The sequence below is a fragment of the Agelaius phoeniceus genome, chromosome 8 (assembly GCF_051311805.1).
Source record: "Agelaius phoeniceus isolate bAgePho1 chromosome 8, bAgePho1.hap1, whole genome shotgun sequence".
NCBI classification, from domain to species: Eukaryota; Metazoa; Chordata; class Aves; order Passeriformes; family Icteridae; genus Agelaius; species Agelaius phoeniceus.
The window spans coordinates 20,606,513-20,631,838 of record NC_135272.1 but is presented as its reverse complement, the minus strand read 5'-3'; the positions used below and the strand labels follow the sequence as shown (position 1 = coordinate 20,631,838).

The following is a 25,326-nucleotide window of genomic DNA, read 5'->3' as shown; positions in this document are numbered from 1 at the left end:
CATTCATGTTTCAATCCTGAATTGGTTGGACATAATTTTGACATTTTGACTGTAGGAGTGTATCTATAATTTGAGATTATTGCCTAAATTCTTTTAGGGATTTGATGTTTCAGATCTATTTTTTACATTTGTCCTCACGGTTAGGTAGGAGTATTTGTGTGCTGATAGTGGAAAATGATCTACAAAAATCAATCTTCCCTCATTAATGGCTTGACTGGTCAAGTTTGAACTTTCTCTTACAAATGGAGAAAATTAGATGCTGGATATAAACAGGAAAATTTGGAATGTGAATTTATTGCAATGTTAAAATATCCAGGTGTTAGAAATTGTTCAGTGACATCAGATACTAATCCTGACTATCTTTAACTGATTAATAAAACCTGTTAAAAAAATAAAAAGCTCATCTTCAATCAGAGTTTTTTTTCCAGGTACACAAAAATGTGAAGTGAACTTCTAATGACCATTAGGTCATTTTAGCTTTTCTATTTCACTGCCATTAAGCCTGCCTGGGTAAGAGCTGCACCTCCTGAGTTGCAGGTTTCGGGTTTGCTGCTGTCCCTGGCTGCTGACAGAAGCCCAGGAGCTACTGGCACCTGTGCAGCCCTGCCCAGCCCCCTGCCCAAGGTGTCCCTCAATACTCTGTGCTCTGGGAGCAGATTGGCTTTCTTTTGGCTGGTGGAAAAAAGCTGTATGCCAGCTGCCCTTTGAAATGTTTTGGTAGCCCTGGAACTGGGATACAAATTCTTCCTTTGATTCCCTTCATAGTTTTTTTGCTTACCATCTTCTTGTCTTTCAGAGAACCAAGCCTTTTCTGAGTGTGTATTTTAAATGTGTGGAGAGGAAAAAGCTACCCAGGTGAGTAAACAACAGATGCAAGTCAATCCTGAGAGGAGTGCAGTATGGATAAAGAACTATTATAATTCCTCCCACATTCGTGTTTCCATCTACTTATGAGATATATACGTGTGCCTTGTTAGCAATGATGTTATAATGCAAAAGCTAAAGTTTTCATATCAGAGGAAACATATATTGTTAAATGAGCTGAGAACATTCTCCCAAGGGTTAGCATTTCTCTTGTATGTGTGAAATCCTACTGAAACAAATGGCCCTATTATTTTAATTGGATCTTTTGGTATTAGAGCATTTTTCTTCGTACTGTGGTAAAGAACCTTGTTTTTCTTTTTTTCCTGAAAATGGGAAATGAACAAAAGCAGTTGATGGATTTAAACATTTATGACTTCAGCAGTAGATTATAGCAACATAAATAGGTGCAGATACACATATATGAATTAAATTCGTATTTTATTATGCATTCTTCCATTCTCTCTGAAAATCTAGAAACAGGCTTCGCACTTTTAAAAGAAGTATGATTAAAATTTTGCCTTGTCCTTTTGACTGATACCTTGTTTGCAATGCTAATAATGACAGGGGTACTTAAAAAATCCAAACCAACCAAAAGCTACAAGAAAAGTTGCCATTTTTAAGCAAAATATAGTAAAACATTTTTGAAAAAGGATTGTGAATTAATTACTGCTTGGAATCTGACACGCCTTAGAGTCGTGAATAGATTCAGTTCTTGAGCTACTCTGTGCCTAATTTGCTTCTGTGAGTGAGGGATTATGCAATACAATAGGTTAAACTTCTATAGACCACTCTAATTTGTTTTGCAGAAGAACATAGAAGGAAGGGAGAAACTCTGTTTATCATGTTGTGATCAAAAGCACAATACAGTAGAAATTTTCTGTGAAGATAGGCTTGAAAACTAATTTGCTGTATGTTTGTTTCCTCTCTTTTCTGCAGCTGTTCAATTACAAACTTACTGCTGGTCAGAAAACCAAATATCTATTCTCTAGGGTAGCTACATTGTACTCCAATGTTTGAAGATTTGGTTTCTGTTATAATTGGACTGAAATATTGATTTTCTTTTTAGAGGAATTTTCCCTTGCCTCCATCTGAATACTAGTTGAACATGCTCATGTATATATGCACTGTGTTTAATATGTCCATAATATAAACCTGAAAACAAAAATAATTGCACGTATGGAGGAAAAAAAATTAATCATACAGAAAAGATCAAGGAACAATTTAAGAGCAAAATGAAAAATTCATAGCGTTGGTTAATTAAATTGTCTTCTTTGCTTTTTACAAGTCTATGCATACGTCCTTTAGAAGGACAAATAAGCTTTGAGGAGAAAGCCACTTGTAGACTGACTAGTAACCAAAATGCGGCTGAACTTCCCTCTTAGAAGTCGCCAAATGTTTCTGTAGATCCCTTCAGTGAGGGGAACCCTGTGGGGCCGTGCGGGGGTGCGGGTGCTCAGCTCGGTGCTGGGTGGGAGGCCTCGGGCAGCACCCTCAGCTTGCAGAGGGGCTGGCTTCAGTTCTGGTCTCACGCGTGCAACTGGAGACTGACTGGTCATGTGTGTGTCACCTCAGAGAGGAAACTACAGCTGCACTGACAGGCAGGCAGTTGTCTCATTTTGGTTGTTCTCCTGCAGTGGAAATGATGGATTTTGTTTTTCATCCCTTCACACAGAATGATCTGCTATTTCGAGCAAATTAATGGGATAACTTGCTACTTACAAAGTAGGTCAGGGCTGCTCGAGCGTAAATTGCAGTGGTTTTTCGGGAGTTAGTGCTGCTCTCCGGCCCAGCAGGCCGTGGCAGGCCCCTGTGGGGGCCGCTGTCCCGGCTGGAGCCCGGCGCTGCTACGGGGCACGGGGCACCTGAGCCTCCTCACAGCCCTCGGAGCAAACGGCGTCTGCAGCTGTTTCCATGGCAACACACGTGCCAGAAAATAAATATTTGCTCCACTTCCACAATCGTTGTTATGTTAAGAATTAATTGATGGTAATGTTTTTTTCCCCTCGTGCTTGAGAGCGTTTTAGAGGTAACCCAGGAGTATTTATGGGACCAAACAGCATCCGAGGCCATTGCAGCTGGCTGTGCCCTGCCATGGGTTTGGGCTGGGAGCAGGAGCTGATAAAACTTCTCTGGATTTGGTTAAAAGGCAGGTCAGATCCTGTTCTGCTCTGGAGAGCAGCTGTGTTGGTGGGTCTGGGAGCAGTGAGCAGTACGGCTGAGGGGAGGGCAGGGCAGGAAGGGCTGTGAGATGGACACAGCTTTAGGTGGTCCTTTGCTGACATCTCTGCCCAGCATCCTTGTCTTTAGGTGTCCTCCAAACTCTTCCTGCCCTCCCAGTGAGCCATGTCAGTCCTTGGAAGTTAAATCTCAAGAGTGGAAATGCACTGTGGTAGTCCTGTAACTGTGAATACAGTACTCTTGGCTGTAAGTATGCAATTTTAGGCTATTGTGAAGCAGATAATAATAGATAATTGTGTAAAATATTATTATTTCTTAATAGTACCTTCTCATTTCAGTCTTGAGGGCTATAAATTCTGACTTTTAAAAAATCGGTTACTTCAACAACTTTTAGAATTCAACCAGTGTTACAAACATTTGGATTTATAAATATTTTTGTAATGTATTTATTTAGTTTTTGTAATAGAGGAAGGTTTACTTGTAGGCTTCTTGCTACTGTTTTTTCGTGTGAATAAAGACTTGTAGAAGGCAGGCCAGAAGTTCTGCCATGGCAGCATTAGCAGCTGTGGGAACTGCTGTCATGCAGCATATTATTAGCTCAGCTGTATTGTCTTGATCTATTCTATTAGCTGGACACACTGATTTTGCCCAAAGCCCAAAATGTGGTTTTCTTCTGCTCTGTTTGGATTGTGTTATACTGTGCCCACCAGCATGACATCAGTGTGCCATAAACACCATGACTAGCAGCTGTCATTTGTCATGATAAGTGAAACTGATTTTTGTTTGTCACCAATGTAAACCAGGGACCAAACACAATTTACAGGACAGGAGGTTTTGACAGAGCAGTTATTATTGCACCCCATCCAAAGCAGGGATTACTGAAGTTTTTGAGTCCTTGTTTTAACCATGGTTCATTTTCAGCACTATGAAAATCTCTTGTCTGTTAATTCAGAGTGACACAGTACAAGAGCAGCTCTAGAACAAAACTTCAAGCCTAGGGGACCAGGAATAGTTGAATTGATTATTGCTGCTGCATAGGCAGTGGTATATTGTCTATAGTTCAAGGGAAGGAAAACAAGGAGAAAGAATAAGTGACAGTAGAAAATTAGCCCCATTTTAAAGAACTTGAGTTTTACATTGAATAGGTGATTTATGTAAAGATCAAAGTAAAATGTTGCTTTCTCCCTTCCTCCTTCCCCTTTTTTTTTAATAACTGGGAAGCAAATTTAATACTGAGGAGTTCTTACTGCAGGACTTTTAATGGAAACACTGTAGATCTTGTAAAAGACAGGAATTTGGCAGGAGGAGAATAGCCCTCTGTCTTTGGTAATCCCACTGTTCATACTGTGCAAACACTTTCTGAAGATGGTCTGAGGCATTCATGTAATTTGATGTACACAATGAACTGAATGAACAACTACCAGCTGAAGAAGGTAAATGAAAAGGGCACAGATCTGTTTGATAATTATTAATTTCCTTAATGTCACTGTTCTACCTTTAAATTTGTTCATGAAGAAATTTTCAATTGCATTGGTATTGCTGCAAGGAGTAGGTTTAGAGCAGTATTTGAATTGATGACCTGCCTAATGTGTATCTTTTGTTCTTGTTTTTGCATATCATGTTTTATATAGGCTGAGCTGTAACAGCTGTGCTTGATCTGGGAGGCCTTTTTGGATAAGGTTAGAACAAGCCTGAAGAATGCTCTACAATTGGACTGACTGATCAATACGTTGATATAATGTAGCAAGATGACACAGTGTTAATCTTGCTAGAACCCAAGTGTGGCTTTTTTAGCATCTAATGGCTCTATCAACTGAACAGAGGAGGTTTCAATTTAATAATTAGTGTGCTATTTGTATTGTTAGTCTAATCACTAGGGAAAAACAATGCCACATACCTAAGCTAGTAGTCATTGTTGAATATTGACTTCAATATTGATGTAGTTGGAGGCTGGAGGGTTTTGTGGCCTTTTTTAGTATTTGTGTTTAAATTTGATAAATTGTGAAGAAAGGAATGGTTGTATCTTTTCAAGATTTATGAGCATGAAGTCAAACATGAGTATCAATAAAGAGTGATGACTGCCAGATGGGCAACAGAATAGTGATAGGAGCGGAAGGGCTGTACAATTTACTTTGCAAAATGAAGTGGACATAAGGGGAGTAATGAATTCTTGTGATAAAGTGTTTGAGTTTTGAGACCACATTTGAAATCTGTCCTGCAAATATGCTCCTTCCAAAAAGTCTTTGAAAAATGGCTAATGTTATATTCCAAAACCAGTTACAGAAAGGATACTCTTCATTCTATACACGTATCTGTGCTGTTTTTTTTTTAATGTAAGGTGACCTACAGAGGCAAGTTTTGGAGACTGAAGGGAGCTTTGCTATTGCCTTAAAAGGGAGCAGGATGGATTTCTGAGCACAGCATTTCAACTAAGCTGAGCTGGTTGTGGTTCTCAATAAACTGCTGAGGCAAAATGGGACCTCTGCTCTTCCAGGCCTTCTCTGTGCCCAGGGCTGACCCAGCAGCAACTTTCAATATTCATGGGTGCAAAAAATTCTGCAAATGATAGCGTGCAGCTGAGAGGGCTGTGAGCCTTGAATGAGGCAATTCTGCAGCAGAGCACTGCTTTTCCAGGAATCCTCTCTGCTCCACCTGGGATGCCATGGTATGTCAAAGCACAACAGCAGTACAGGGGGGGTGGACTCACTTTTCTGTGGAAATACATAAATTGTGTCCTTACTTGCTTTTTTTTTTTGTCTTCTTTTTTCTTAGCTTTTTTTTCTTAACAGTGTTTAAGTTGTGTAGCCCATTTATTTTCCCTTTCTGCAAGTACACACTGGAAAATTAATAGAGAGCAGAGAGAAAGGTTAGAAGAAACAAAGGAAATCCTTAAAAGCAAAACATTATTGATATTAGTATTTGAAATGTGCATTAGATTCACTTATTTATAAGTGTGTAAAGCAAAAATTTGGACTTTGTTTGGATCTATGCTTTCTTTTGGTTTATTTTCCTTTAAGCATACAAAATAATAGGTAACTACTTTCAAATGGGAGCCTCTAAACAGTGGTAGATCAGAGATGCCCAAGTTTAGTCCAGAACATGGAATTTCTGTTCACTTTTGCTGACTGAAATTTCTGAATGCAGGATTTTCAGTCTTCTACTTTAAATTTCCACTTAAAATCAAGCTCTCTGTGCAATAATCTTTTTATGCCCAGTATTTGTGCTTGGAAGCATTTCCTAACCTATTGCAGATGTAGTTAAGACAATAATTTCAGTTTAATGAGCCAGAGATTCCCCCCTCAAAGCAGAAGGGTAACATCATCAGGTTTATATTTTATGATATGCATATGACTTGTTTTTAACTTGAAAGTGCCTACTTACAAAAATCCTGTATCTTATTCAGCAGTGATTTTGTTCTATTGTACAGTGTCATTTTCCTCTTCCTTCATACTTTTGAACCCTTTCCCCTTCTTCTTTCTTTTCTTTGTTCTACATCCTTTTTATATTTTGTACAGATTTCCCTCCCCTCTGACATTTTTATCATTTTGAGGTACAAAATAGAGCCTCTCTTCTCTGGCAGCTGCGACCCCATCCCCTGCTGCACCAAATTGACACTTCTGCAAGCAGCAGCTCTGCTTAGTCACTCCAAGGCTGCTGCTTTCACAAGTGTTGATTTAGTGCAGCAGGGGATGATGTGCCAGCTGTAAAACTCAGACAATAATAGTAATAATGCTTGTGAAAAGTCTTATAATAAGAGGGAAAAATAAAAGGGTGTGGGGAGAAGAGGCAGGAAGGGTCCAGGTGGAGCGAGGAAGGGGAGCAGTGGTTCTTGTGGGGTGGTGGGGTACTCGGCTGCCCAAGGAGCAGTGGGATGGGCAGGAGAGTGACCATGAGCTAATCCTCCTCCTCCCCACTCTCTCTCTTAACAACAAACTCCTGTGACTGATGGTGAAGATGTTTTTTGTTTCTGTCAGACTGGGGAGTTATTTTGGGATAATGTCCTAGTGGAAGTGGGCAAAGGACTTACAATACAATGAGAGAGTGAGGGACACCTGTGCTGTAGAATCACTTATTTGCAAATGTAACTTTGTGGATGAAAAGATATTTGATATTTTTATTCTTAAGGTGTATATTGCATGTCTATGGATATAGAGGATGGATTTTTTTTTTTTATATACAAATAGGGTGTTATTTAAAGCACATAAATGGATAGTTCCTTCTAAATCAGCCCTGATTTACCCTCAGTAATGTTCCTAAGGAAATAGTTTACAACTGCTTTGTATGTGACTGTTTAATAAGTTGTTGGCAAGACAAAAAATTATTGTAGGTTATATTTACTGACCACTTTTTCTTTATTTCCGTTCTCAGCCATAACTCAGCAATTCATTATTTCCATGGCTCTGTTTAACTATATGTCAGTGATCTTGGAGCAGTGAATGAAACACACTATGTGCTAAATATTGTCATTGGTAATGATATGCCAATGTCTGGTAAGACAGAACAGTTTCAGATGGACATGCAGAACAGGTCAGTGGAGACTTGAAAGGTGTTAATATGCATGTCTACCACATAGTATTGTTTGCTTAAATCTGCTTACTCATAGCATTTCCCAGGTCTGTGTAGAGAGTATGAAATTTTTCAAAGACTCTTGGGAAGCCTGTTTCTTTTAAAAGTTCAATTCAGACATGTGTTTCTTTAAATCAATGGGAAATAAGAACGTATTTAAAACTAAACATATATTTGAAAGCTGGTGGATTGAGGTTATATTTGTCAGGTCTTGGGTAATACTTCCAATGTCTGAAAAGCATCTCATTTTTAGTATTTAGAGAGATGCTTTATAATAGGCTTCCACAGGGATCACCTTTGTAATCTTGTTGTTCATCATATTAATTGAAGAAGCTCCTTTCTGATAACCTTTGGCTGTTCAAGATATGTTCCTAAAGCATCAAAGCCTGACGAAACTTAGAATTCTAAGGCATAATTGATCATCCTATCTGCTTTTTTGCCAGTGTAGAATTATTTCATTGAGAGCATTTTTTTAGTGTTATGTCAACTTTAGTTTTTAAAATCCCAAGTGAAAGCTTCCATATATCTCCTTGGGAGACTATTTCACAGGCTGATACATCTTGCTGTCAGGAAGACTATCCTGATACTCTGAGCTTAAGCTTTTTCTTTCTATTATTTCTAGTTATGTCCTTTTTCCTCAATAGCTTTTACACACGTTAAATATCTATAGATTTTTTTTTCCCTTAAGAAAATTTCTTCAGTTTATCAATATCTTTTTGGTTTTGAAAAACCCACCTAAGACCTTCCAAGCCGAGAACTACGTTTACCTTCACACCATACAACAGTCAGATGCTCACCGCAGCATTTTCTTCATGTTCTCTTTCTCAGGGTCTAAGGAACATAGGAGATTCCAACTATGAGAAATCTGATAAGCAGCCTATTTTCATCAGTGATTTAAGTCCCTTTGCTTTCTTTCTAATTGTCAATGCACAGCTCTTTGGCAGTTGAGAGTGAGCATCCCCAACTGCTACTTGGTTCTAAATTTCTCACCTCTTGCTGCTCTGCTTCACAGAAAACCTGCGTACTGCTTAGTCTTTGTACTTCTGCAGCTTGCACAAAATTCACTTCATTCTTGTTAGGTGCAACTGTTGAGGTCAGAACTCGGAATACCTCCCAGGAAACAGAAGGCAAGAGAAAGGAGGGTGGTGCTCTCCTTAAGTTTGAGGGGTGATTTGGAAGTCCTGGGTTGAGTTTTAGCTCCTTTTTCAGGAGAAATTGAAATATGTTCATGCAGGGAAATGCAGAGAGCTGAAATAAGTTGTCAGGGGCTTACTTGTGTGGGCCAGTCCAGAATTTGCATAGTTCAGGGTTACATGAAGGGATCCAGCTCAGAGCACAGGCAAGCCAGTGCATTCCTAGCACTGAGAGGGGTTCTGCTTCTCTGCACGTCCTTCTCCTCTGCGAGGAAGTAGTTGCAGTCTCCTGCTGCATCTGGTGGGTACTGGTGCTATACAGACCAAAAAACTGCAGGCAGCTGGAAAAAATCACTTTCTTTTTAGTGCAATTTTTTTTGTTATTATCAGTTATGAGTGTTCTGGTTTACAGGAAAGGGGAAGAAATTGAATTGGCTTTACACATCTTTTGGCTGTCATTTCTAGCTTGTTTTCTAAGGAATGGTGTTGGTCTGTCAAACTTCTCTTATTACTTTTGAACACAAGGAATGTTTACACAGCTGAGTTCAGTGGTGGAAGAGATCCCATCCCACAGTAGCCTTGTGTGGTGGATTTAAAATCAATAGGGACACTTTTGGGTGTCCTGGCTGACAAGCATGGTGTGCACCTCAGGGCATCATGACTGTGTAGCACTGGAGCAGCCCAGGAAGGTTTTGAGGAGACAGTGTGGGGAAGGAGGGCATGGATGGAGAGTTTGGTCACTTAGGAGTGAATCACAAGGCAGAAAGTATTGGTTTTCTGCTCAGAGTACTTGAGCCTTTCCTGAGGAATTTTCAGACTGTTAGAGACTCAGTGCTTGTCTAATTGTTCTCCCAGAACCAATAGTTAAACTTGTATTGATTTCTGCTGACTTCTCATGCTTGGGATTCCAGCTGTACTGTGGAACTCGAGATCTCAGTGTTTCACAGAGGCTTACCTGCCACAGCTGTCTGACACTTCCTGAAATATTGAGGACAGCTTCCCTGAAAGTGTGCAGGTTGGAAACACCACTCCAGGTGCTCTTGTAGCCTTTGTAGGTGCTACCTGCCAGGCTGCTGTTTGTCCATCCATTTTACAGAGAAAGCCTATGCCTGGTGGGCTTATTCCCACATATTCCCGGGTCTGCGTCTCAGAATGGCCACTTGCTGCTATCCTCCCCATTCTGGCTATTCCAAGGCATTTTTACTGGATATTGTAGCTGAGTTTTGACTAAGATTATTTTCCAAAGAGAGTTTGCTATTTTATTTGTTTTTATGTGTCTGATGTCTAGGTGCTGCTATGTATATTTTCTTCTTTACTTGCAGTATTTTCTAAATTCTCATCTTCTTCAGCTCTTGACAACAAGATCTACTGCCTAACACATGTTAGTGCCTTTTTTCTATATCTAATTGCAAAGAGATTACTCTCAAATGTATTTCTGAAACAGGTATAAAGAACAATGTTTACTAGTAAGTTTCCCATAACTTCTTTTCATTGAGAAAAGAAGTAGAAAAAGAGTAATGATATTGCACTTCTGCTGACTACTCTGCTTGACTGATTCACAGGGTATTTGCTCTTAACATGTTGTAGGAGTTAAAAAAAATGTGTCAAACTTTTTTTGGCACCCAGCTCCAGTAGATCCTGTTAGAAGAAACATATGGCCTCACACTAACAGTGTTAAAGCACTGCTGAAGTATTGCATGCACGACATTGACAAATTTCCTCTAGGCTTTTTGTTTTCTGTGCTATTAAGCATTCAAAGTCCACTATTTCATTACCACTGATGATACAGAGAGCCTTATTGACATTCCATCCATCTGTTCATAACATACATTATTAAATGTGAAGCAACTAGTAGGTAAGAGTGCACTTGCCAGCTGTACAATGAATTCTCAGTAGTTTGGTGCCCTCTATAAATTTTCTAGTATTCTGCCAGTTTCTCAACATAATTTGCAATGGGGATATTTTTTTAATGTTTTACATTGTACAGAGAAAAGTTGCTTCAAAAGAATTCTTTATTTTGTTATCTCTAATGTGAAATCTTTAGATATAGTTTCAAAAAGCCCAAGAGTCTTTTAATATACAAATACTGTTGCTAATATCAGATCTCAGTAACCACAGTTTCTGTGTTTTTCTTTTTTTGGTTTTTTCCCTAGGAGCAAATCTGCTGCATTGCCTATAAACAGGACAATGGGGACCCAATGAGTCACCCTATTCATATATTTTTGGAACCCAGAGGAATTGGTTTGACTATTTACAGATTATAACAGTTGGTAGTTGAATGTTTTATTTTCATTCCCAGTTGGTACAATATGTTCACAGCTGATGCTAATGGCTTGCCCATTTGATATCACATATGGTCCACTATTTGGGTCTCCTAAAGCTTTCTTTTGTGGTCAAGCTGCTTTCAAATTTGTGTATGTTTAGGTTTGTTCTGTCTGCTGGAAAGGTGAATATGAAACTCTGAAACTGGGCAGCTTTATAGTAACTCAGCAGTTCTGTTGATAAAGTTTCAAAGAATTTGAGACTAAATGTCCCATAAAGAATATTTTTATGTGAAATTGAATAAAAACAAATGTCTTACAACATCAGGTGAAATTCTGAAAGAAATATCCTTTGCTCTTTCTTTGCCTTACCCTCCAGTGTATGGATACCACTGAGCATCATCAGGACTGTTTTTGCTGGGTGTTCAGTTGTTTTGGAAACCAATTTATACATAATTTGTATTGCTTGAATCATGATTTGTATTTTTATTTGAATATTTCCATTATGATAGTGTTTCTTTGAAAAGATGTAAGGATGCAAATTAATTTTTCCTTTTGTTTCTAGAATAAGAGCATAGGAAAAGTGAATTAACAGAATATGGGTACAGAAATTAAAATTACAAGCCAGTCTGAAATTGTTCTCCTATGATACAAAGTGTTTATACTGAGTCTGAAACATAACTGATAAAGCCACAATCTCATAAAAAGATTATTTCCAAAACTATTGCATTGCCCTCTGAGAGCTAAAATTCTCATTTATTTGTAGTAGATCATAATAGCTCAAATTCCCTGAGAAGTGGGCCTTGTGTGATACTTAAGCAGGGTAGTACATTAATTGTCCTCCACTTCACCTCTAGATGTTTAACTCCTTATCTAGTTAACCAGCAAACAATAATGCTCACTTATTTGTGCCTTAAAGTTCAAATAATTTTTTTAACTAGGTAATTTATTTGAAATAAAGCAGAATAAGCATATTGATGTGAAAAGGGCATTGCAATGATGTTAGATTACCGTTACTTAATACCATTAGGGGGTAGCACGTGGGGCTTATGGCTGTATTTTTTAGCCATGCAACTTTAGCTGAGTAAGAGCAATGTGATTTTACATGTAGGAATATTTCTCTAACTAATGGGACAGATTTAGCAATTTTTGCCATGTGGCTTCTGCTTTCTGCTGGCCTCGCTCTCACTGATGCCTGTTAGGAGAGCAGGTACATATGTGTTGGAAGTGTCACTGTGCCTGGGACATCTGGCTCCTGGTGCTGGATTAAATCAGGCATCTGGTGGTAGGACAGAGGCTCTGGCTTGTTCACTTTTGGGGGAAATAGTGCATTTGGTGGTTTAGAGTCAGCCCCTGGAAGGAGACTGAAATGGAACTGAAGTAGGAGGCTCTTTCAAGTTAATCAAGTCAATATTCAACCTAGAGTACTAGGGAAAGAAAAACCCAACTAAACCCAATGTTTTTGCAAATGAAACTAATAGATGAGAAGTAGTATTCTGCCCTCTACGATAAGCAGTTTCAGGGACTTAGAAAATGACAGAAAACTTTAGCATGCTAAGGAGTTCACTTGAAATGTCTTTAAAAAAAAGTACTAAGGGAATCAAATTATTAATGAATGATCTCAGGAATGGACTGAGTGCCTGATGATGTGGTAAAAAGTATTTCTTAGACAGGACTTGGTCAAAATTTGGTGAAATTTTGGGTACTCTGACTGTACCCAAGAGAGTTAAAGAAGTTAGTGATTTTGTCTCTCCCAATTTATTAAATAGAAATGGAAGATTGTGCAAGAAGAATTTGGATTTATTGGATGCAAATTAAGTTATATTCAGGAAAGAATATATTTCTCATAAGTAGCAGAACTGAGTGTTAGGAACTAGAAACAATACTGTTGAAAAATTATTTTTGGGGTCTTATAAATCAATCCCAAGCCCACAGGACACCAGGAGCAGTAACTTGTTTGACTGCAGGTATTTGTCAAAACAAGAGTGTAACAAGGCAAAAGTGGTCATAACTTGGGTATCCTGTGAGACAGGATATCATACACATATTCCCAGGAGTCCATACCCATCAGATTTGGGGTGGCTCAGCCTGCTCTGAGCATACTGTGCTGGCCTGCGCACGGTGCTGCAGCTGTGTCAGCAGCGCTGGTTTGCAGCTGAGTACAGCAGAGCAGCAGGGAACTGCAGAGACAGCCCTGCTGTTCTTTGTGTGCCTTGTGCCCTCTCTAACACCGTGCCACCATCTCCAGAGGCAGTCACAGCGTGTCCCTGTGTGCTGGACATCATGTCCTTCCCTCTGCTGTGTTGACTCTGGCCTCACTGTGGCCTTGGGGCATTTGCTGCAGGACGCTCATGTAAAGATGGGTTTTGCAGTGTATCATCCATGCCAAGGGGATTCTGTTGGAAAGAATTGTTATGCTGATTCTAATCTCTGACTAAAAAGATAATTTCTGATTGGTACATGGAAAATTATGTACTTCCTGGAGGATTCTTTTATTTGTTAATAATTTATTATTATTATCATCATTATCATAGTTATTGTTATTAAATCATCCAAAATGTGTGAGTGCTCTGGCAGAAGCATCTCTCTCTGGCCCGTGCAGCTGGGCTGAGTGGCAGTGTTGGGCACTGCCCTGCCCTTGGGGGCTCCTGCCCAGCACACACCAGCAGCCTGTGCTCCTGTGCCTCCTCAGCTGGAGGCTGGCACCCACCCCAGGCCAATCGTGAAGCTGTAGTCAGACCCTTCAAAGAGCCACCAGAATACAGACCTCACTCTCTACCCAACAAATTATTTTCTTCCCAAAGCAATAAGATCTTTGTAGCTCTTCACTAAATATACTTTCTTCTTGTTTTGACAGAGCAAGAGCCTGAGGCTGGAGCTTGCCGAGAACACCATGTGGAAAGGGTTTGCTCAGCTGCCATTTCTCAGCAGGGAAAGTGAGGGGTGGCATGGACTTGATGAAGGCAGCTTCATCTTGAAAAACAGTTGATTAGAAAAATACCATCAAATTGTAATTTATCAGATCTAGATATGTTTTAGGGAGTCCTCTCTCATGAATGGGATTAAATTACATATAGTGTTAACCCAGAGTCTTCTGCAACAATGTAAATGGGTTGTTAACATGGTACTTCATTGCAATAATGACTCAAAGCTACTAGCAGGCTTGATGGGTCTGCAATAAATGTTTTATTATTTAGGAAAAATATACTCTACAAGTTGCAATGTGCCATGCTCATTCATGCTGTAAATCAACAAAGATCAGCAGACTGAATAGGGGAAATGAAAAGCTTATTTAGGAACTGACACAAGCTTTCAGATGAGCAGGAATGGCTGAAGTTAACTGCATTCATTTTTCTTTACTTGTCATAGTTGCCACTTGAATTTCACTGCTAAAGATTGTGGGTAGTTTTGCTTTATGAAATTATATCTATGAAAACAGTATTTGCATTTATATAGGCTTAGTTATAATAAAGTTAAACCTAGCACACCCCCTTGCCTCCACAAACAAACAAATCAACCAGCCAACCAAAAACCTCTATGTTAAAATAATATTTATCTGTCACTTTTCCTAGATCTGAACAGGATTCAGCTAAATGGTTCCCACTTCTGCTTTAAAGAAACAAAGCCTGTGACCATGTGAAACGCAGGAATGCATAGCTTTGGCCATCCCTTCAACTTCAGCTCCCGTGTAAGGCTGCCTCTCTCCTCACCAGGGTAAACCAAGGGTTTTCTTTAAAAATAAACTTGATGTGGGATGAGTTAAAGCACAGAGTGTGTGACAGGGGTGACAGACTGGGAATTAATATGGTCCTCCTGGTATGGTTATAAAGTGCCTGAGATCAGCTCCATTGCCATCCTTTCATGTTCCCTCGCACCTGAAGACCCTTTCTTGAATTTTGCAGAAAATGCAGATCCTGAATGCTAAGCACTGGCTTGTCCTGAAAACTGTACATGTTTGAACATGGAGTAAAACCCCTTGCAAACTCTGTACATTGATATCCTTAGAGAGATGTGACTTCTTTGGCTGATCCAGGGGAAGGAGAAACCAGGACAAGAAGACAAGTGAGTTAACTCCTCCCATGCCTCTGTTTAGGCTTGAAAAGGACAAGGTTTTCTAAGCCAGCTTTGGAAATGATTCCCCTACCCTGACTTATGCCCCGGAAAGAATGAAGAGAACATGAAAATACTTTTTAAAGGATTTGCCTGATGATGCCAAACCCCTGGCTGGAGGTCTCCAAAGGGAAGAGCTGCTTTGTATTGGGCAATTAAGCTGGACCTGCCCAATGAGGATGGCAGCAGGGATTGAGCATATGATGAGAATGCTTCAGGATCAGACTGCTATTGTTATGCACAAGGCTCTGACTGCAGCACTATCATCCTGAGAAAGCAGCCCATGGATGGAGGGAGCAGTAAGCAGAAAGCCAGCTAGCAGGGTTCTGTTTAGGGTTGTGCCTGCTAGTGTGTGTGTACTCAAATGTGCATTTATATGAACATGAATGTTTATGTGTGTATGTCTATATATAAATGAAGCACTTTTTGTTTCTCTGTAGTCATCTGCATATTTGTTCTGGTTTGTCAGGTGCTTGTGTCTGCCACTGAATGGATGCTTTCCTTGGTTGTGGAGTTATTTATTCAGCTACAAGACTCGCTGTCTATCTCAAATACCCCTTCTCAGTAGGTCAGTTTGCATGACTTAAACATAGCATGATTTTGTTGTGGTGCCCAATGTGCCTACAGGAGAGGAGCCTGATCTTGTAGCCAGCAAAACTGGCTCTGTGCTGAGAAGGCTGCTGAGACTAGAGCTTGGAAATGATGAAAATACAACAGGTTTGCTGCAGGGGTTGTTCCACTGACTTGGTCTTGAACCTGTTGAGTTGAACTGATGGCGTCTCTGGTGTCAGCATCCCGTAGCTAGAAGCAACCTCCTTGAGGCAGATGCTCTGCACTGCAGCGAGTGGTGGTGGGTTGGGTGTGTTCCTCCAGCCCCTGGGACCGCTGGTGAGGCCCTGCTGCTGCTGGGGTGCTGCTGGCTCCTGTGGCTGGACAAAGCTGAGGCCTGGCCTTCACATCTCGCTGAGGAGGCTTCAGGACTCTTACCCTGAATTTCTCACTTTGCGTTTTAAGAACATACATGATGTGCAAGAAACCCTTAGAAGCGGTATGTTACCCTCCCCTATTTATTTTGTCAACCATGAAATTGAAATTACTTTGCCCCTTTAGAAATGATGAGTGGTTTGTTTGTGAGAATAGTATATGCAAAAGAAAATTAATTTGGAGACCTGTCTTAGACTTTCTTCAGATAGTTACCTGAAGCTTTTGTCTTTTAAAAAGGCAAATATAAGCCAAAGACTCCAAAGAAGTCGCTGAGAAAATGCACTGTGAAAGGTTTTCAGTTTGCTTCACTGAGAAAAGTTTTGCTTCTTGAGCCAGCCATTTGTGCACTTAGGAAAAGTCCAATTAAGATGACTGAATTGTAAGTGTCATAAAATAGAGAAGGCAGGGGACATTTAATTATAGCTGTGCTGCCAGGCACCAATAGAACAAAAGAAAAAACGTTCACCTAAAGCACAAAGTACTGCCTAATACGTTTGCTGTAATAAAGGGACAATATATGGTCTAAACACACTCTTCCAAATAGTTCAAAAAGCTGCACCTTCTGATTTCCATGAAGCTGTTCTTCTGATTATCAACATATTTTAAGAAAAAGAAATATCTTTTTAATATTGAGACCTTCAACTTTGGTCATAGGTTGAAAAGGAAACATCATGCATTAAGACAAAAATGTTGCCTGAGAAAATGGATTTGTGACCCAGAAGAATGTATAATTGATGTGTGTGGTTGTCTGAATGGTAGAATAACAATAGTAACCATTAGAGATGAGAGCTGGAACTAGTCAGGCAGGATGTATTTTATAGGTCATCTGGGCTCCATTCAGATCTACAGGTTGCTATTCCTTCTCCTTACTTGAAAGCATTTAATAGATTATTACAAAAGGAAAAGGATGGTATGCAATAATGGTTTAAATTGAAGCTCTGTATATATATCACCACTGTGTGACTTCTAAATGGATGCTTCATTTTTAAAATTCTCCCATGACCTACTTGAAAGTTTGCCAAAACATCAATGAATTAAAACAATGAATTGACCAGCAGCAAAAGACCCTGAATAGTACAGTAGAAAGAGTTGTTCTCTTCTGTGGCATAGACAGTAACAAATAAGATGTCCCTAAGAAAATTTGTTTCAAAGTTGTCTATTTTCTTCAAGGCAGATGAACTGGTTTTCTTCTCTTTTGTTTCATAATGTTAAAATAAGAAAAAAAGACAGAATTTTGGATAGAGGTTTAACTGTCAAACAATCCAAGCCAAAAGCACGTAATAGTGAAGTCAAATTCAGATTCCCTTCTTGCCTGGAAAATGCTTCTTTCGTATCGAAATTGATACAAGTTAAAGGGTGGAGAATCTTTTGTGCTTTGTTTCACATGAACATAAAAGTTTTATTCCTCCTTTTAATGGGTAGTATTTTACAAATGTAATGGAACATAATTTTACCAGGTTTCCCTAAGGGAAAGTCATGGCATGATTACATAGGCAGTCCCATCTCATTTAGTATAATGCTTACAATATAGATGCAAATATGCTTATGTAACTCAAGTTAGAGGTAGATTGAATAGCATTCAGATAATCATAGAGCAGTGCAGATGCTGAAGAAAGTTTTGCAGGAGAAATATGCATTGAATGACTGGTCCCTTGCAGCCACATTTGCCCCCAAGTAGTGTTTTCCTGCAAGGCAGAAGATTCAAGCTGTGCCAGACAGAAGTACCTGGCATGTGTACAATTTGTCACTTGAGGATGAACATTTTAGCTTGTCCCTGTTGATAGCATATCCTAGCAAGCAGTGACAGTGGTAGATCAAGGGGATGGGGACCCTGGTGGCTTGCAGTGTTGCCAGCAGCAGGGACAGCATGGCAAGGGAGCCATCCTCTCCTGGGCAGAGCTCTGGCACTGTCCCTCAGGGTAATGCGCTGCAGGGTGGCACAGAGGGGCTCCGTGGGCACGGAGGGAGGTTTAAGCCACCTCAGGTAGAAGCACAGAGTAACAGAGCAGGGAGTGTAAAGATGACAGTGTGCTCTCCAAACTCCTTGCACAAAGAATTTTTCAGCTAGAGATTAAATAAATCTTTTCCATTGTGAATAATAATGATTTTACATAGTACATGCTGTAATTCTCACACTTTTGGTATAAAAAGCAATTAAAAATCTGTTTTATAAGCTAGTATGAAGGGTCTTGTATTTATGGGAGTTGTAGGAGTCCTCTTTCTGGGATGGCTTGATGAAACAGATCTGTAAGAAAAATGATCTCTTTCTTATAGGGGATGATTGAACAAATCTAAAACATTTTACTAGCACATGTGAGATGGAAATATTCTCTATTTCATGAAAAATGGGTAGTCTTTCACTTATTTTTTTTAATTGCCAGACTCTTTTCTCAGATCTCTTTTTTAATCTGATGTAGATCACCACAGAGAAACTATTCCATGTTTTCATCTAAGTGGTATAACAGCTTAGTGTACATAAACCTAGTCTTGATGCTGGTTATTTGGAGATGCACAGCAGAGACAAATGTAACCTACTTGGAGTCAAAGCAAAAGAATTTTCTAGAGCTCTTCTGCAGGACCACTGGCAGCAGAGCTGATGCTTCTGCACCAGGTGTGCGGAGGTGTTGCTGTAGTTGGCATGTGGATTGCAGGTGTGAGACCCGCGGTGCCTCTGGCAGCTGCTGCCTCTTTGGATAGGCAGATTCCTTCTCATCCTTTCTGGGGAAGGTCAAGAATTAACAAAGACATAAAAAAAATGAAGCTCAACATCTCTCTGTGTTAGATTTCTTTTAAACTTCCCCTCTGTCAATGTTAATATCTCAGATCCATAGGTGATAGCAATAGATAGGTTAGCACAAAATCTATGTTGCAGGTATATGCTGTGGAGAAAACTGAATAAAGACAGTATTTGGAGAATTAGTTGCCTTTTTCTTTGTATTTTAGTTAGAGCTCTCTGTTCCTTAGCACATCTGGAGCCAAACTATCTTTTAGCAATCAAGAGGAATCTTTGTTTAATGTATTTTTGCGTTATTTTCTTCGGATTTTTATTTGCCACATCTCAATTACCTGCCAATACACAGAAATGTGAATTGCTTCAATTTCATTTTAGTCAAGTGTAAAATTTATCATTCAGATAAACTAACATCAGAGTCAGTACCAGAGTGTGGAAGTGTTTGCTCTTCCTTGCTCATTAGTTAGCATTTCATCTGTGAGTATGGGATGGATAAATTTCAGTGTGTATCTGATTTAACCACTAAAAATGTATCTTCTTGTCATGATTTAACTGCAGACAGCAGGTAAGTACCACTTAGTACCTACTGGGATGGGGAGGGGAATCAGGAAAAAGGTAAACCTCATGGGTTGAGATAAGAAGAGCTTAATAATTGAAATAAAGCTTTAAAAAATAGTAATAATAGGAAAAAGAGAGGGGTCTAAAGAAACACGTGTGATGCACAATAGAACTGTTCAGTTTACCACTGTGTGACCAATGCCCAGCCCATCCCCAGGCAGTGATCAGCAGCTCTTGGCCAACTCCCCCCAGTTTATTTACTGAGCACAACATTCCATGGTGTGACTGTCCCTCTGGCCAGCTGGGGTCAGCTGTACCAGCTGTGCTCCCTCCCAGGCTCTTGTGCACCTGTTTGCTGGCAGAGCATGGGAAACTGAAAAAGGCTTCATTTACCGTAAGCACTGTAGCAACAACTAAAACATCAGTGTGCCACCAGCAGTGTTCTCATACTAAATTCAAAATACTGCACTGTACATGCTTTGAAGAAAATTAACTCTCTCCCAGCTGAAATCAGGGCACCTCAGGTGAGTGAGGTGGGTACTTCAATGTTGTGCCAGCCCAGCTCAGGAGGACAAAAATGCCTTCCATCCCAAATTTGTCCTGTGAGAATGCCTTGTTTGTCTGTCTTTTCATCTTTAATAAGACATTTCCAGATGGAGTGTAATACTGAAATCAAGTTTTGCTTCTTTGTTTGCTTTTCAAGATTAGCAACAGCTTAGGATGAGCACTGCAGTTGGTGATCCTGTCAGGTGTCTCAGGTTCCACACCTGCTGCTGGCATTTTCCTCTGCACTATAAAAGGGTGTCTCTGGTTTTGTTGTTTGTAAAACAGCTTTAGCTGTTTTATACAGGACATTTGTAAGCCAAGTAAACTGGTAATGTGGTTTAACATCAGCAGAAATTTGGTAAAGGAGCCTTTCAGTTAACTAAGGCTTGTTCCATTCATAGGAAAATTCAGATAAATTAAGGATATATGTGAAGCAAGTGCACCAAGCCTACAGTGCTTTAAGCTCCTCTGTGGATGATCTAATTCAAAAGGAAAATGGCTGTAGTTCATGGTAGCTTAATCCTCTTTACAGTAAAGTCAGGCTACTTTACCTCTCAGTGAGAATATCCACAAAGGGATTTAATGCATTTTGACTTACATGCATTATCATCATGAGTTTAGTTGGTTTATCTTAACTTCCCTGGATGTTCCTTTGTAGAAAAACTACAGACATAGATATCTAGTGCTAGCTTATTTAAAGCATAGTCATGTCCTTAATCTGCTATGGGTTTTAGTGTAACCATGTTAAGTGATAAGTGAGAACTGCTTTGTTAAGGGCTTCATATACATTCTCATGCCAAAGGATAACAAAGCTAGTTCTTTATTTGTGACTGGGCTACCCAGAAATAATGGAAAAGCCTCAGTGTAAGTGGTTGGCATCTGTTTGCATGGTGGGCACTGCAATGCCAGTGAGTCCTCAGACATAATTACAAATTCTGGAATTTAAAGCTAAGGCTCAACAAAATAATTCAGGTGATTACTTTTATCTCAGTCCATCCTCTGTGCTGTTTTGTAGGCCAAAAATAAAAGGATTTGATACTTTGGAGGAACTTTGTCTCACATGGTTGTAAAATCAGCAGAATGCTGGAAACACCTTGCATCTTATGTGGAGAGATTCAATCCTATACCTGATGGGAAGGAGAAGGGAGGAGAAAACATTGACTAGGCATTTTTCCAGTCCTTGAAGCAGTTTTCTTTGAGAGAATGACATTTTTCATGCCAGACAGTTGGCAGCAGCTGTCAAGTTGGGTCATCAAGTTGGGTGAAATGGACAAGACAGAGATGGAGACATGCAATGCTGTATGGTGTCATCAGAGCTAAAGATTATGAAATTCTTCTGCACAGATTTGACCCCTAAAGCGAACAGAACTCACCAGGGATATCCCATGGCAATGGGAGTCCTTGTTCCAGCTCAACTGATTCAACTGGCCATGTTGCCTTTTATCCAGGTTCCTGTTTTTATCACATGACAGAAGATGCAGAAAGCACTAGGAAAACTACACCACAAGAGGGGTAAGGAATTCTTTGCAGATTTTTAAAACCCTTTTTCTTCTGCAGACTTGTTTGAGTAGTTTACTTTATAGTGACTTTGGCTTGAAGCTGAGGGCACTAACAAAGTTGTTATATAAAAGCATTATTAGTATTTGAGGATTTAAGCCTATGTTTCAGGAGTTCAAGTTTGCTGTGTCTTATGTTATTTTTTATTTTAGCAGTGTTTGTGTACCATGCTTTTGTGAGTTAATGCATAACAACTCAAGTCAGTTAAAAGTCTATGGTGTTAGTGAAACTGTGAACCACATAAAAGACTAAATTGCTTTTTCTCTTTCTGTCATTGCCACTACAATAAAAGCTGGCTTTCCTGTAAAATTTTTCAGAGTTTTCCCCTGCAGAGCTCCCAGGCTGATGAGGGAGAAGTGTGATTAGGGGTGTGTAGAAGGGGGAGAACAGCTGACTAACAGTAATTAGGGGTGCTTGAGGCCTGTAGGCAGCAGAGGGCAAAACTTGCAACCACACACCCCAGATCCCAGATGAATTGCAGTGTAATGGGAAAGGGTCAGCTGGGATCCCTCAGGACAGCAGCTTTGGCAACCCTGCCCTGCTTGCACCCTTTCCAATAGCCCTGCTGAACATGCCAGGGAAGGATGGGAAGGACACAGGGTAGATAGACAGTTATGACTGCAAGCAAGGAGGAAAAAGGGAATAATTTTTTGGTATATTACTTATGGCCATTGTTTTGAACAATATTATACATACTGGGGAATGGGAGGGTGGGTAGGTCAGTCCCCTTACATGTGTCTGTGGGCAGAAGTTTCAGCTAGCAGAGTAATGGAAGGATTTGATGGATGTGAAGTATTTCCTGTGGGATATATCAACCTTAAATATAAATGAATATAAATATAAATGAATCTCCTTTTACAGAAACACCAGCAATGTGTGTTTAAGTATAATAATAAATAAGTATAATACTTCACTGCATACCAAATGTGGGTAATGTAATACATTGCAAAAGTTTAAAAGAGCACCCACCAGAGGTATACAGGCATTGAATTAGTTTTAAAAATCTAGTTTTGTTTTTGGAATGTAAAAAAAATGCCATATCATTATCATCTGAGGGACTGTCTTCACTAGGGTGATTTGAACATACTTCTTTGTGGTATTCACTTTGTCAAATAATCCAAATACTACCACTGATGATGAATGCTTGCCCTGCTTTTGGGTTCCTGTATGATTTGTCCTGTTTATTGTTTATTTTTTCCTTTTCTTCCTATTAGAACAGAATAATAATTTTGAAAGCATGAAAAATAGAAGATTTTTTAAATGTCTTAAATATAATTTTTTCTGGATGAAGGTTTGAAATGAGTAATGTTCTGTTTTTAAAAAGGTTGCTAATTATCTAAATTTCACTGTGGTTTAATTAGTAGCATCCACAGTAGAACGTGGGAGGTGGTGCTTATCACCTGCCAGGGAAAATGTTGTCTTCTGAGGAGGATAAGTTACGTCAACCAAAATACAGCCTGATTTTTAGATCTCCAATACCATTCCCTTTGAAATCTTGGTGGGCAAGGGTGACTGAGCCTTAAGTGATTAGGAGAGAGGAGATTAGGAGAGAGGTATTAATGCCACAACTGTCTCTGGGCAGGTCTGAGAGCCACCAGTATCCTGGGTGCTTGCTGTGGGAGGAGATGGCTCTCACTGAGCAGTGCAGCCAGCAGCTCCTCACAGTTTGAGCAGAAATTAAACCACGTGGCAGTGTCAGCATTTCTGGTAAATTGTACTCTGTCTCCATGTTGTGCCTTCTTTGTTGTCCTTGTTAGCTGTTTTAATAAATGCAGCCTGTAATTCTCTTTGAATGTTTCTGATACGTAAAGGAGCTGGTACAGGGAGAGGTCATTTGTTATGGACAGCTCTGCCCATAGCAGCTACAAGCATGGAAATGCTGGGATCACCTTAATGAGGTGGCAGTTCTGAGCTGGAAGTCACTAAGGTCAGCAGAAAGGTGGCATTTCATGTCCACTGGATCAAACAAAACAAGGTTGAATCCTTACTTTAGGTTAGACTTGGTAAAGTTTCTGTAATCTGATATAATAACTTTATTGCCTGCTCTGGGAGTTTCCAAGCATTTTTGTTTTTCCTTCAGAGAACGTTGTGGTACTATTGTGGTATCCACAATAATTTTAAATGTATTAGGTAAAGGAGGAATGCTAATCTGCAGGTCATAGGTAAATTATTTTTAATTGAGTCAATCCATGAAAACTAAGCCAAGAAGAAGACAATAAAAGGCTTTCTATTAGTTATTTTGATATTTTTTGTGATAAGCACACAGTTCCAATCTGTCTAGTTGTACTGTTTTGTCTTTCTGTAGTCCAGTTTATTTTTCCATGGCGTGGACACCCTCACATAGGTACCAGTACTGTGGTAGGCTTCATTTAGTGCACCAGGTGCATCCATGGAAATGGTGTGAGTGAGATTCAATGAGCCTCATACACCAAAATTAATTCTTTCAGGCATTCAAGAAGGTATAGAAACATCATGATCACAGGCTGAACATGGTTTTTCAGAAAAACCGTCTTTTATGGCATTCTGATTTTCAAAGCATATTTACAAAACAAGCTGAACAGGAAACCTGCAAACAAAAAGTCCCCATTCTAGGAAATACTAAAAAGCAGGGACCATGTAATTTTGTAATTTTCATTCACTTTCTGTTAGCTTTTCACTTTTGTCCAGCTATCTCTGTTTCTCTCATTGCTGCCCCATGGGAGTGAGTTACTCTGGCATGGCTCCTGTGCTGCACCCATTTGCTGCTCCAGAGGTGCTAATTTTCTTTTCCTCTCATAACATCTAATTGATCATATAATAACTTCAACCCAGACCACAGCTTTCCAACATGCTTTTGCTGCAGATTGAACCCTCTGTTTCAGACCTGAAGAATGGCTGCTTTGCTTGTGTATTTCCCCCCCCAACTCTAATAGTTGGTCTCATAAAAGATATTACTTCTCTCCATAAACCTTGACTGTCTAGCCTGCATTTGTGTTCCTTGGGGGCAGCAAGCAGGAATACAACCTCTTCAAGCCTGGAGTTTCCTTATAGCAAAAAATTGTAGCTATTGAATTATAGTTTTAAACATTAAACTACTTCCTTGACCCCATTCCACTGAATTTGAACATGCATTGGTCTTAAGAATGAAACAGAAGGATTCCCAAGATTTTCCAGCCTGATTCTGGTCTGAGTGATCCAGAAGTCCCATCAGGGAAGTTCTTGAGTGCTTTGGCCATATTTTTAGTGGGCCGTGAGGGACATAAAAGTCCTGTTCAGATATGGGGACCCCAACTCCAGCTGGGGCAGGAGTCCCACTGTGACAGTGCCAGCAGTGTCCCGGAGAGGCCAAAAGGCATACAGGATGGATGGGGACAATCTGTGCAGTGCTGGTGCCCAGCCCTTACCCTGATGTGTCATCTGCAGGGAGATGGGAGCAGAGAGGAGTAGAGCAAGGCCATGTCCATGTCTGTCCCCAAGATGACCAGTTGTGAGAATTGTGGCTTTGCCTTCATAGACATATTTTTGCATTTGGCTGTATTGTGGGGCACAGACCACCTGCTGCATCTCTGTTCATGGGCATGATTTGCTTGTGGGAAGTTTGAATGTGGTATCCTTTGTACAGCTCTTAGCCATTGAGTGGAAATATCTGGAGGAGTGGGTTTCCCCTTACTGTTTGTTAGGCTATTCTAGCTAGTCAGCCTTGCCAGGTGAAAAATCCCTAAGCTGTTTCTTAAACCAGACAATAAAATATGATGCAGCAAACTAAGAGTGGGTCTGAGCCCATGCGAGGGCAACCTTCTGGGTCAGTCAGACTTTATCATTCTGAAACTGGTAGTTTGGAATGTGCTCAATCCATCCA

General features: G+C 39.9%; 1 protein-coding gene across 1 annotated transcript in view; it reads left to right on the top strand.

Annotated features, from left to right (window-relative positions):
- Positions 1-25,326, top strand: part of LOC143694647 (uncharacterized) — a 73,194-nt gene that overhangs the window by 33,302 nt on the left and 14,566 nt on the right. Inside the window, exons 5-12 of the mRNA XM_077182211.1 lie at positions 797-855; positions 5,537-5,707; positions 7,411-7,569; positions 10,895-14,716; positions 14,905-15,064; positions 15,582-15,680; positions 20,947-21,443; positions 23,071-23,195. The gene's annotated coding sequence lies outside the window, so the exon portion shown is untranslated. The remainder of the gene's footprint in view (positions 1-796; positions 856-5,536; positions 5,708-7,410; positions 7,570-10,894; positions 14,717-14,904; positions 15,065-15,581; positions 15,681-20,946; positions 21,444-23,070; positions 23,196-25,326) is intronic.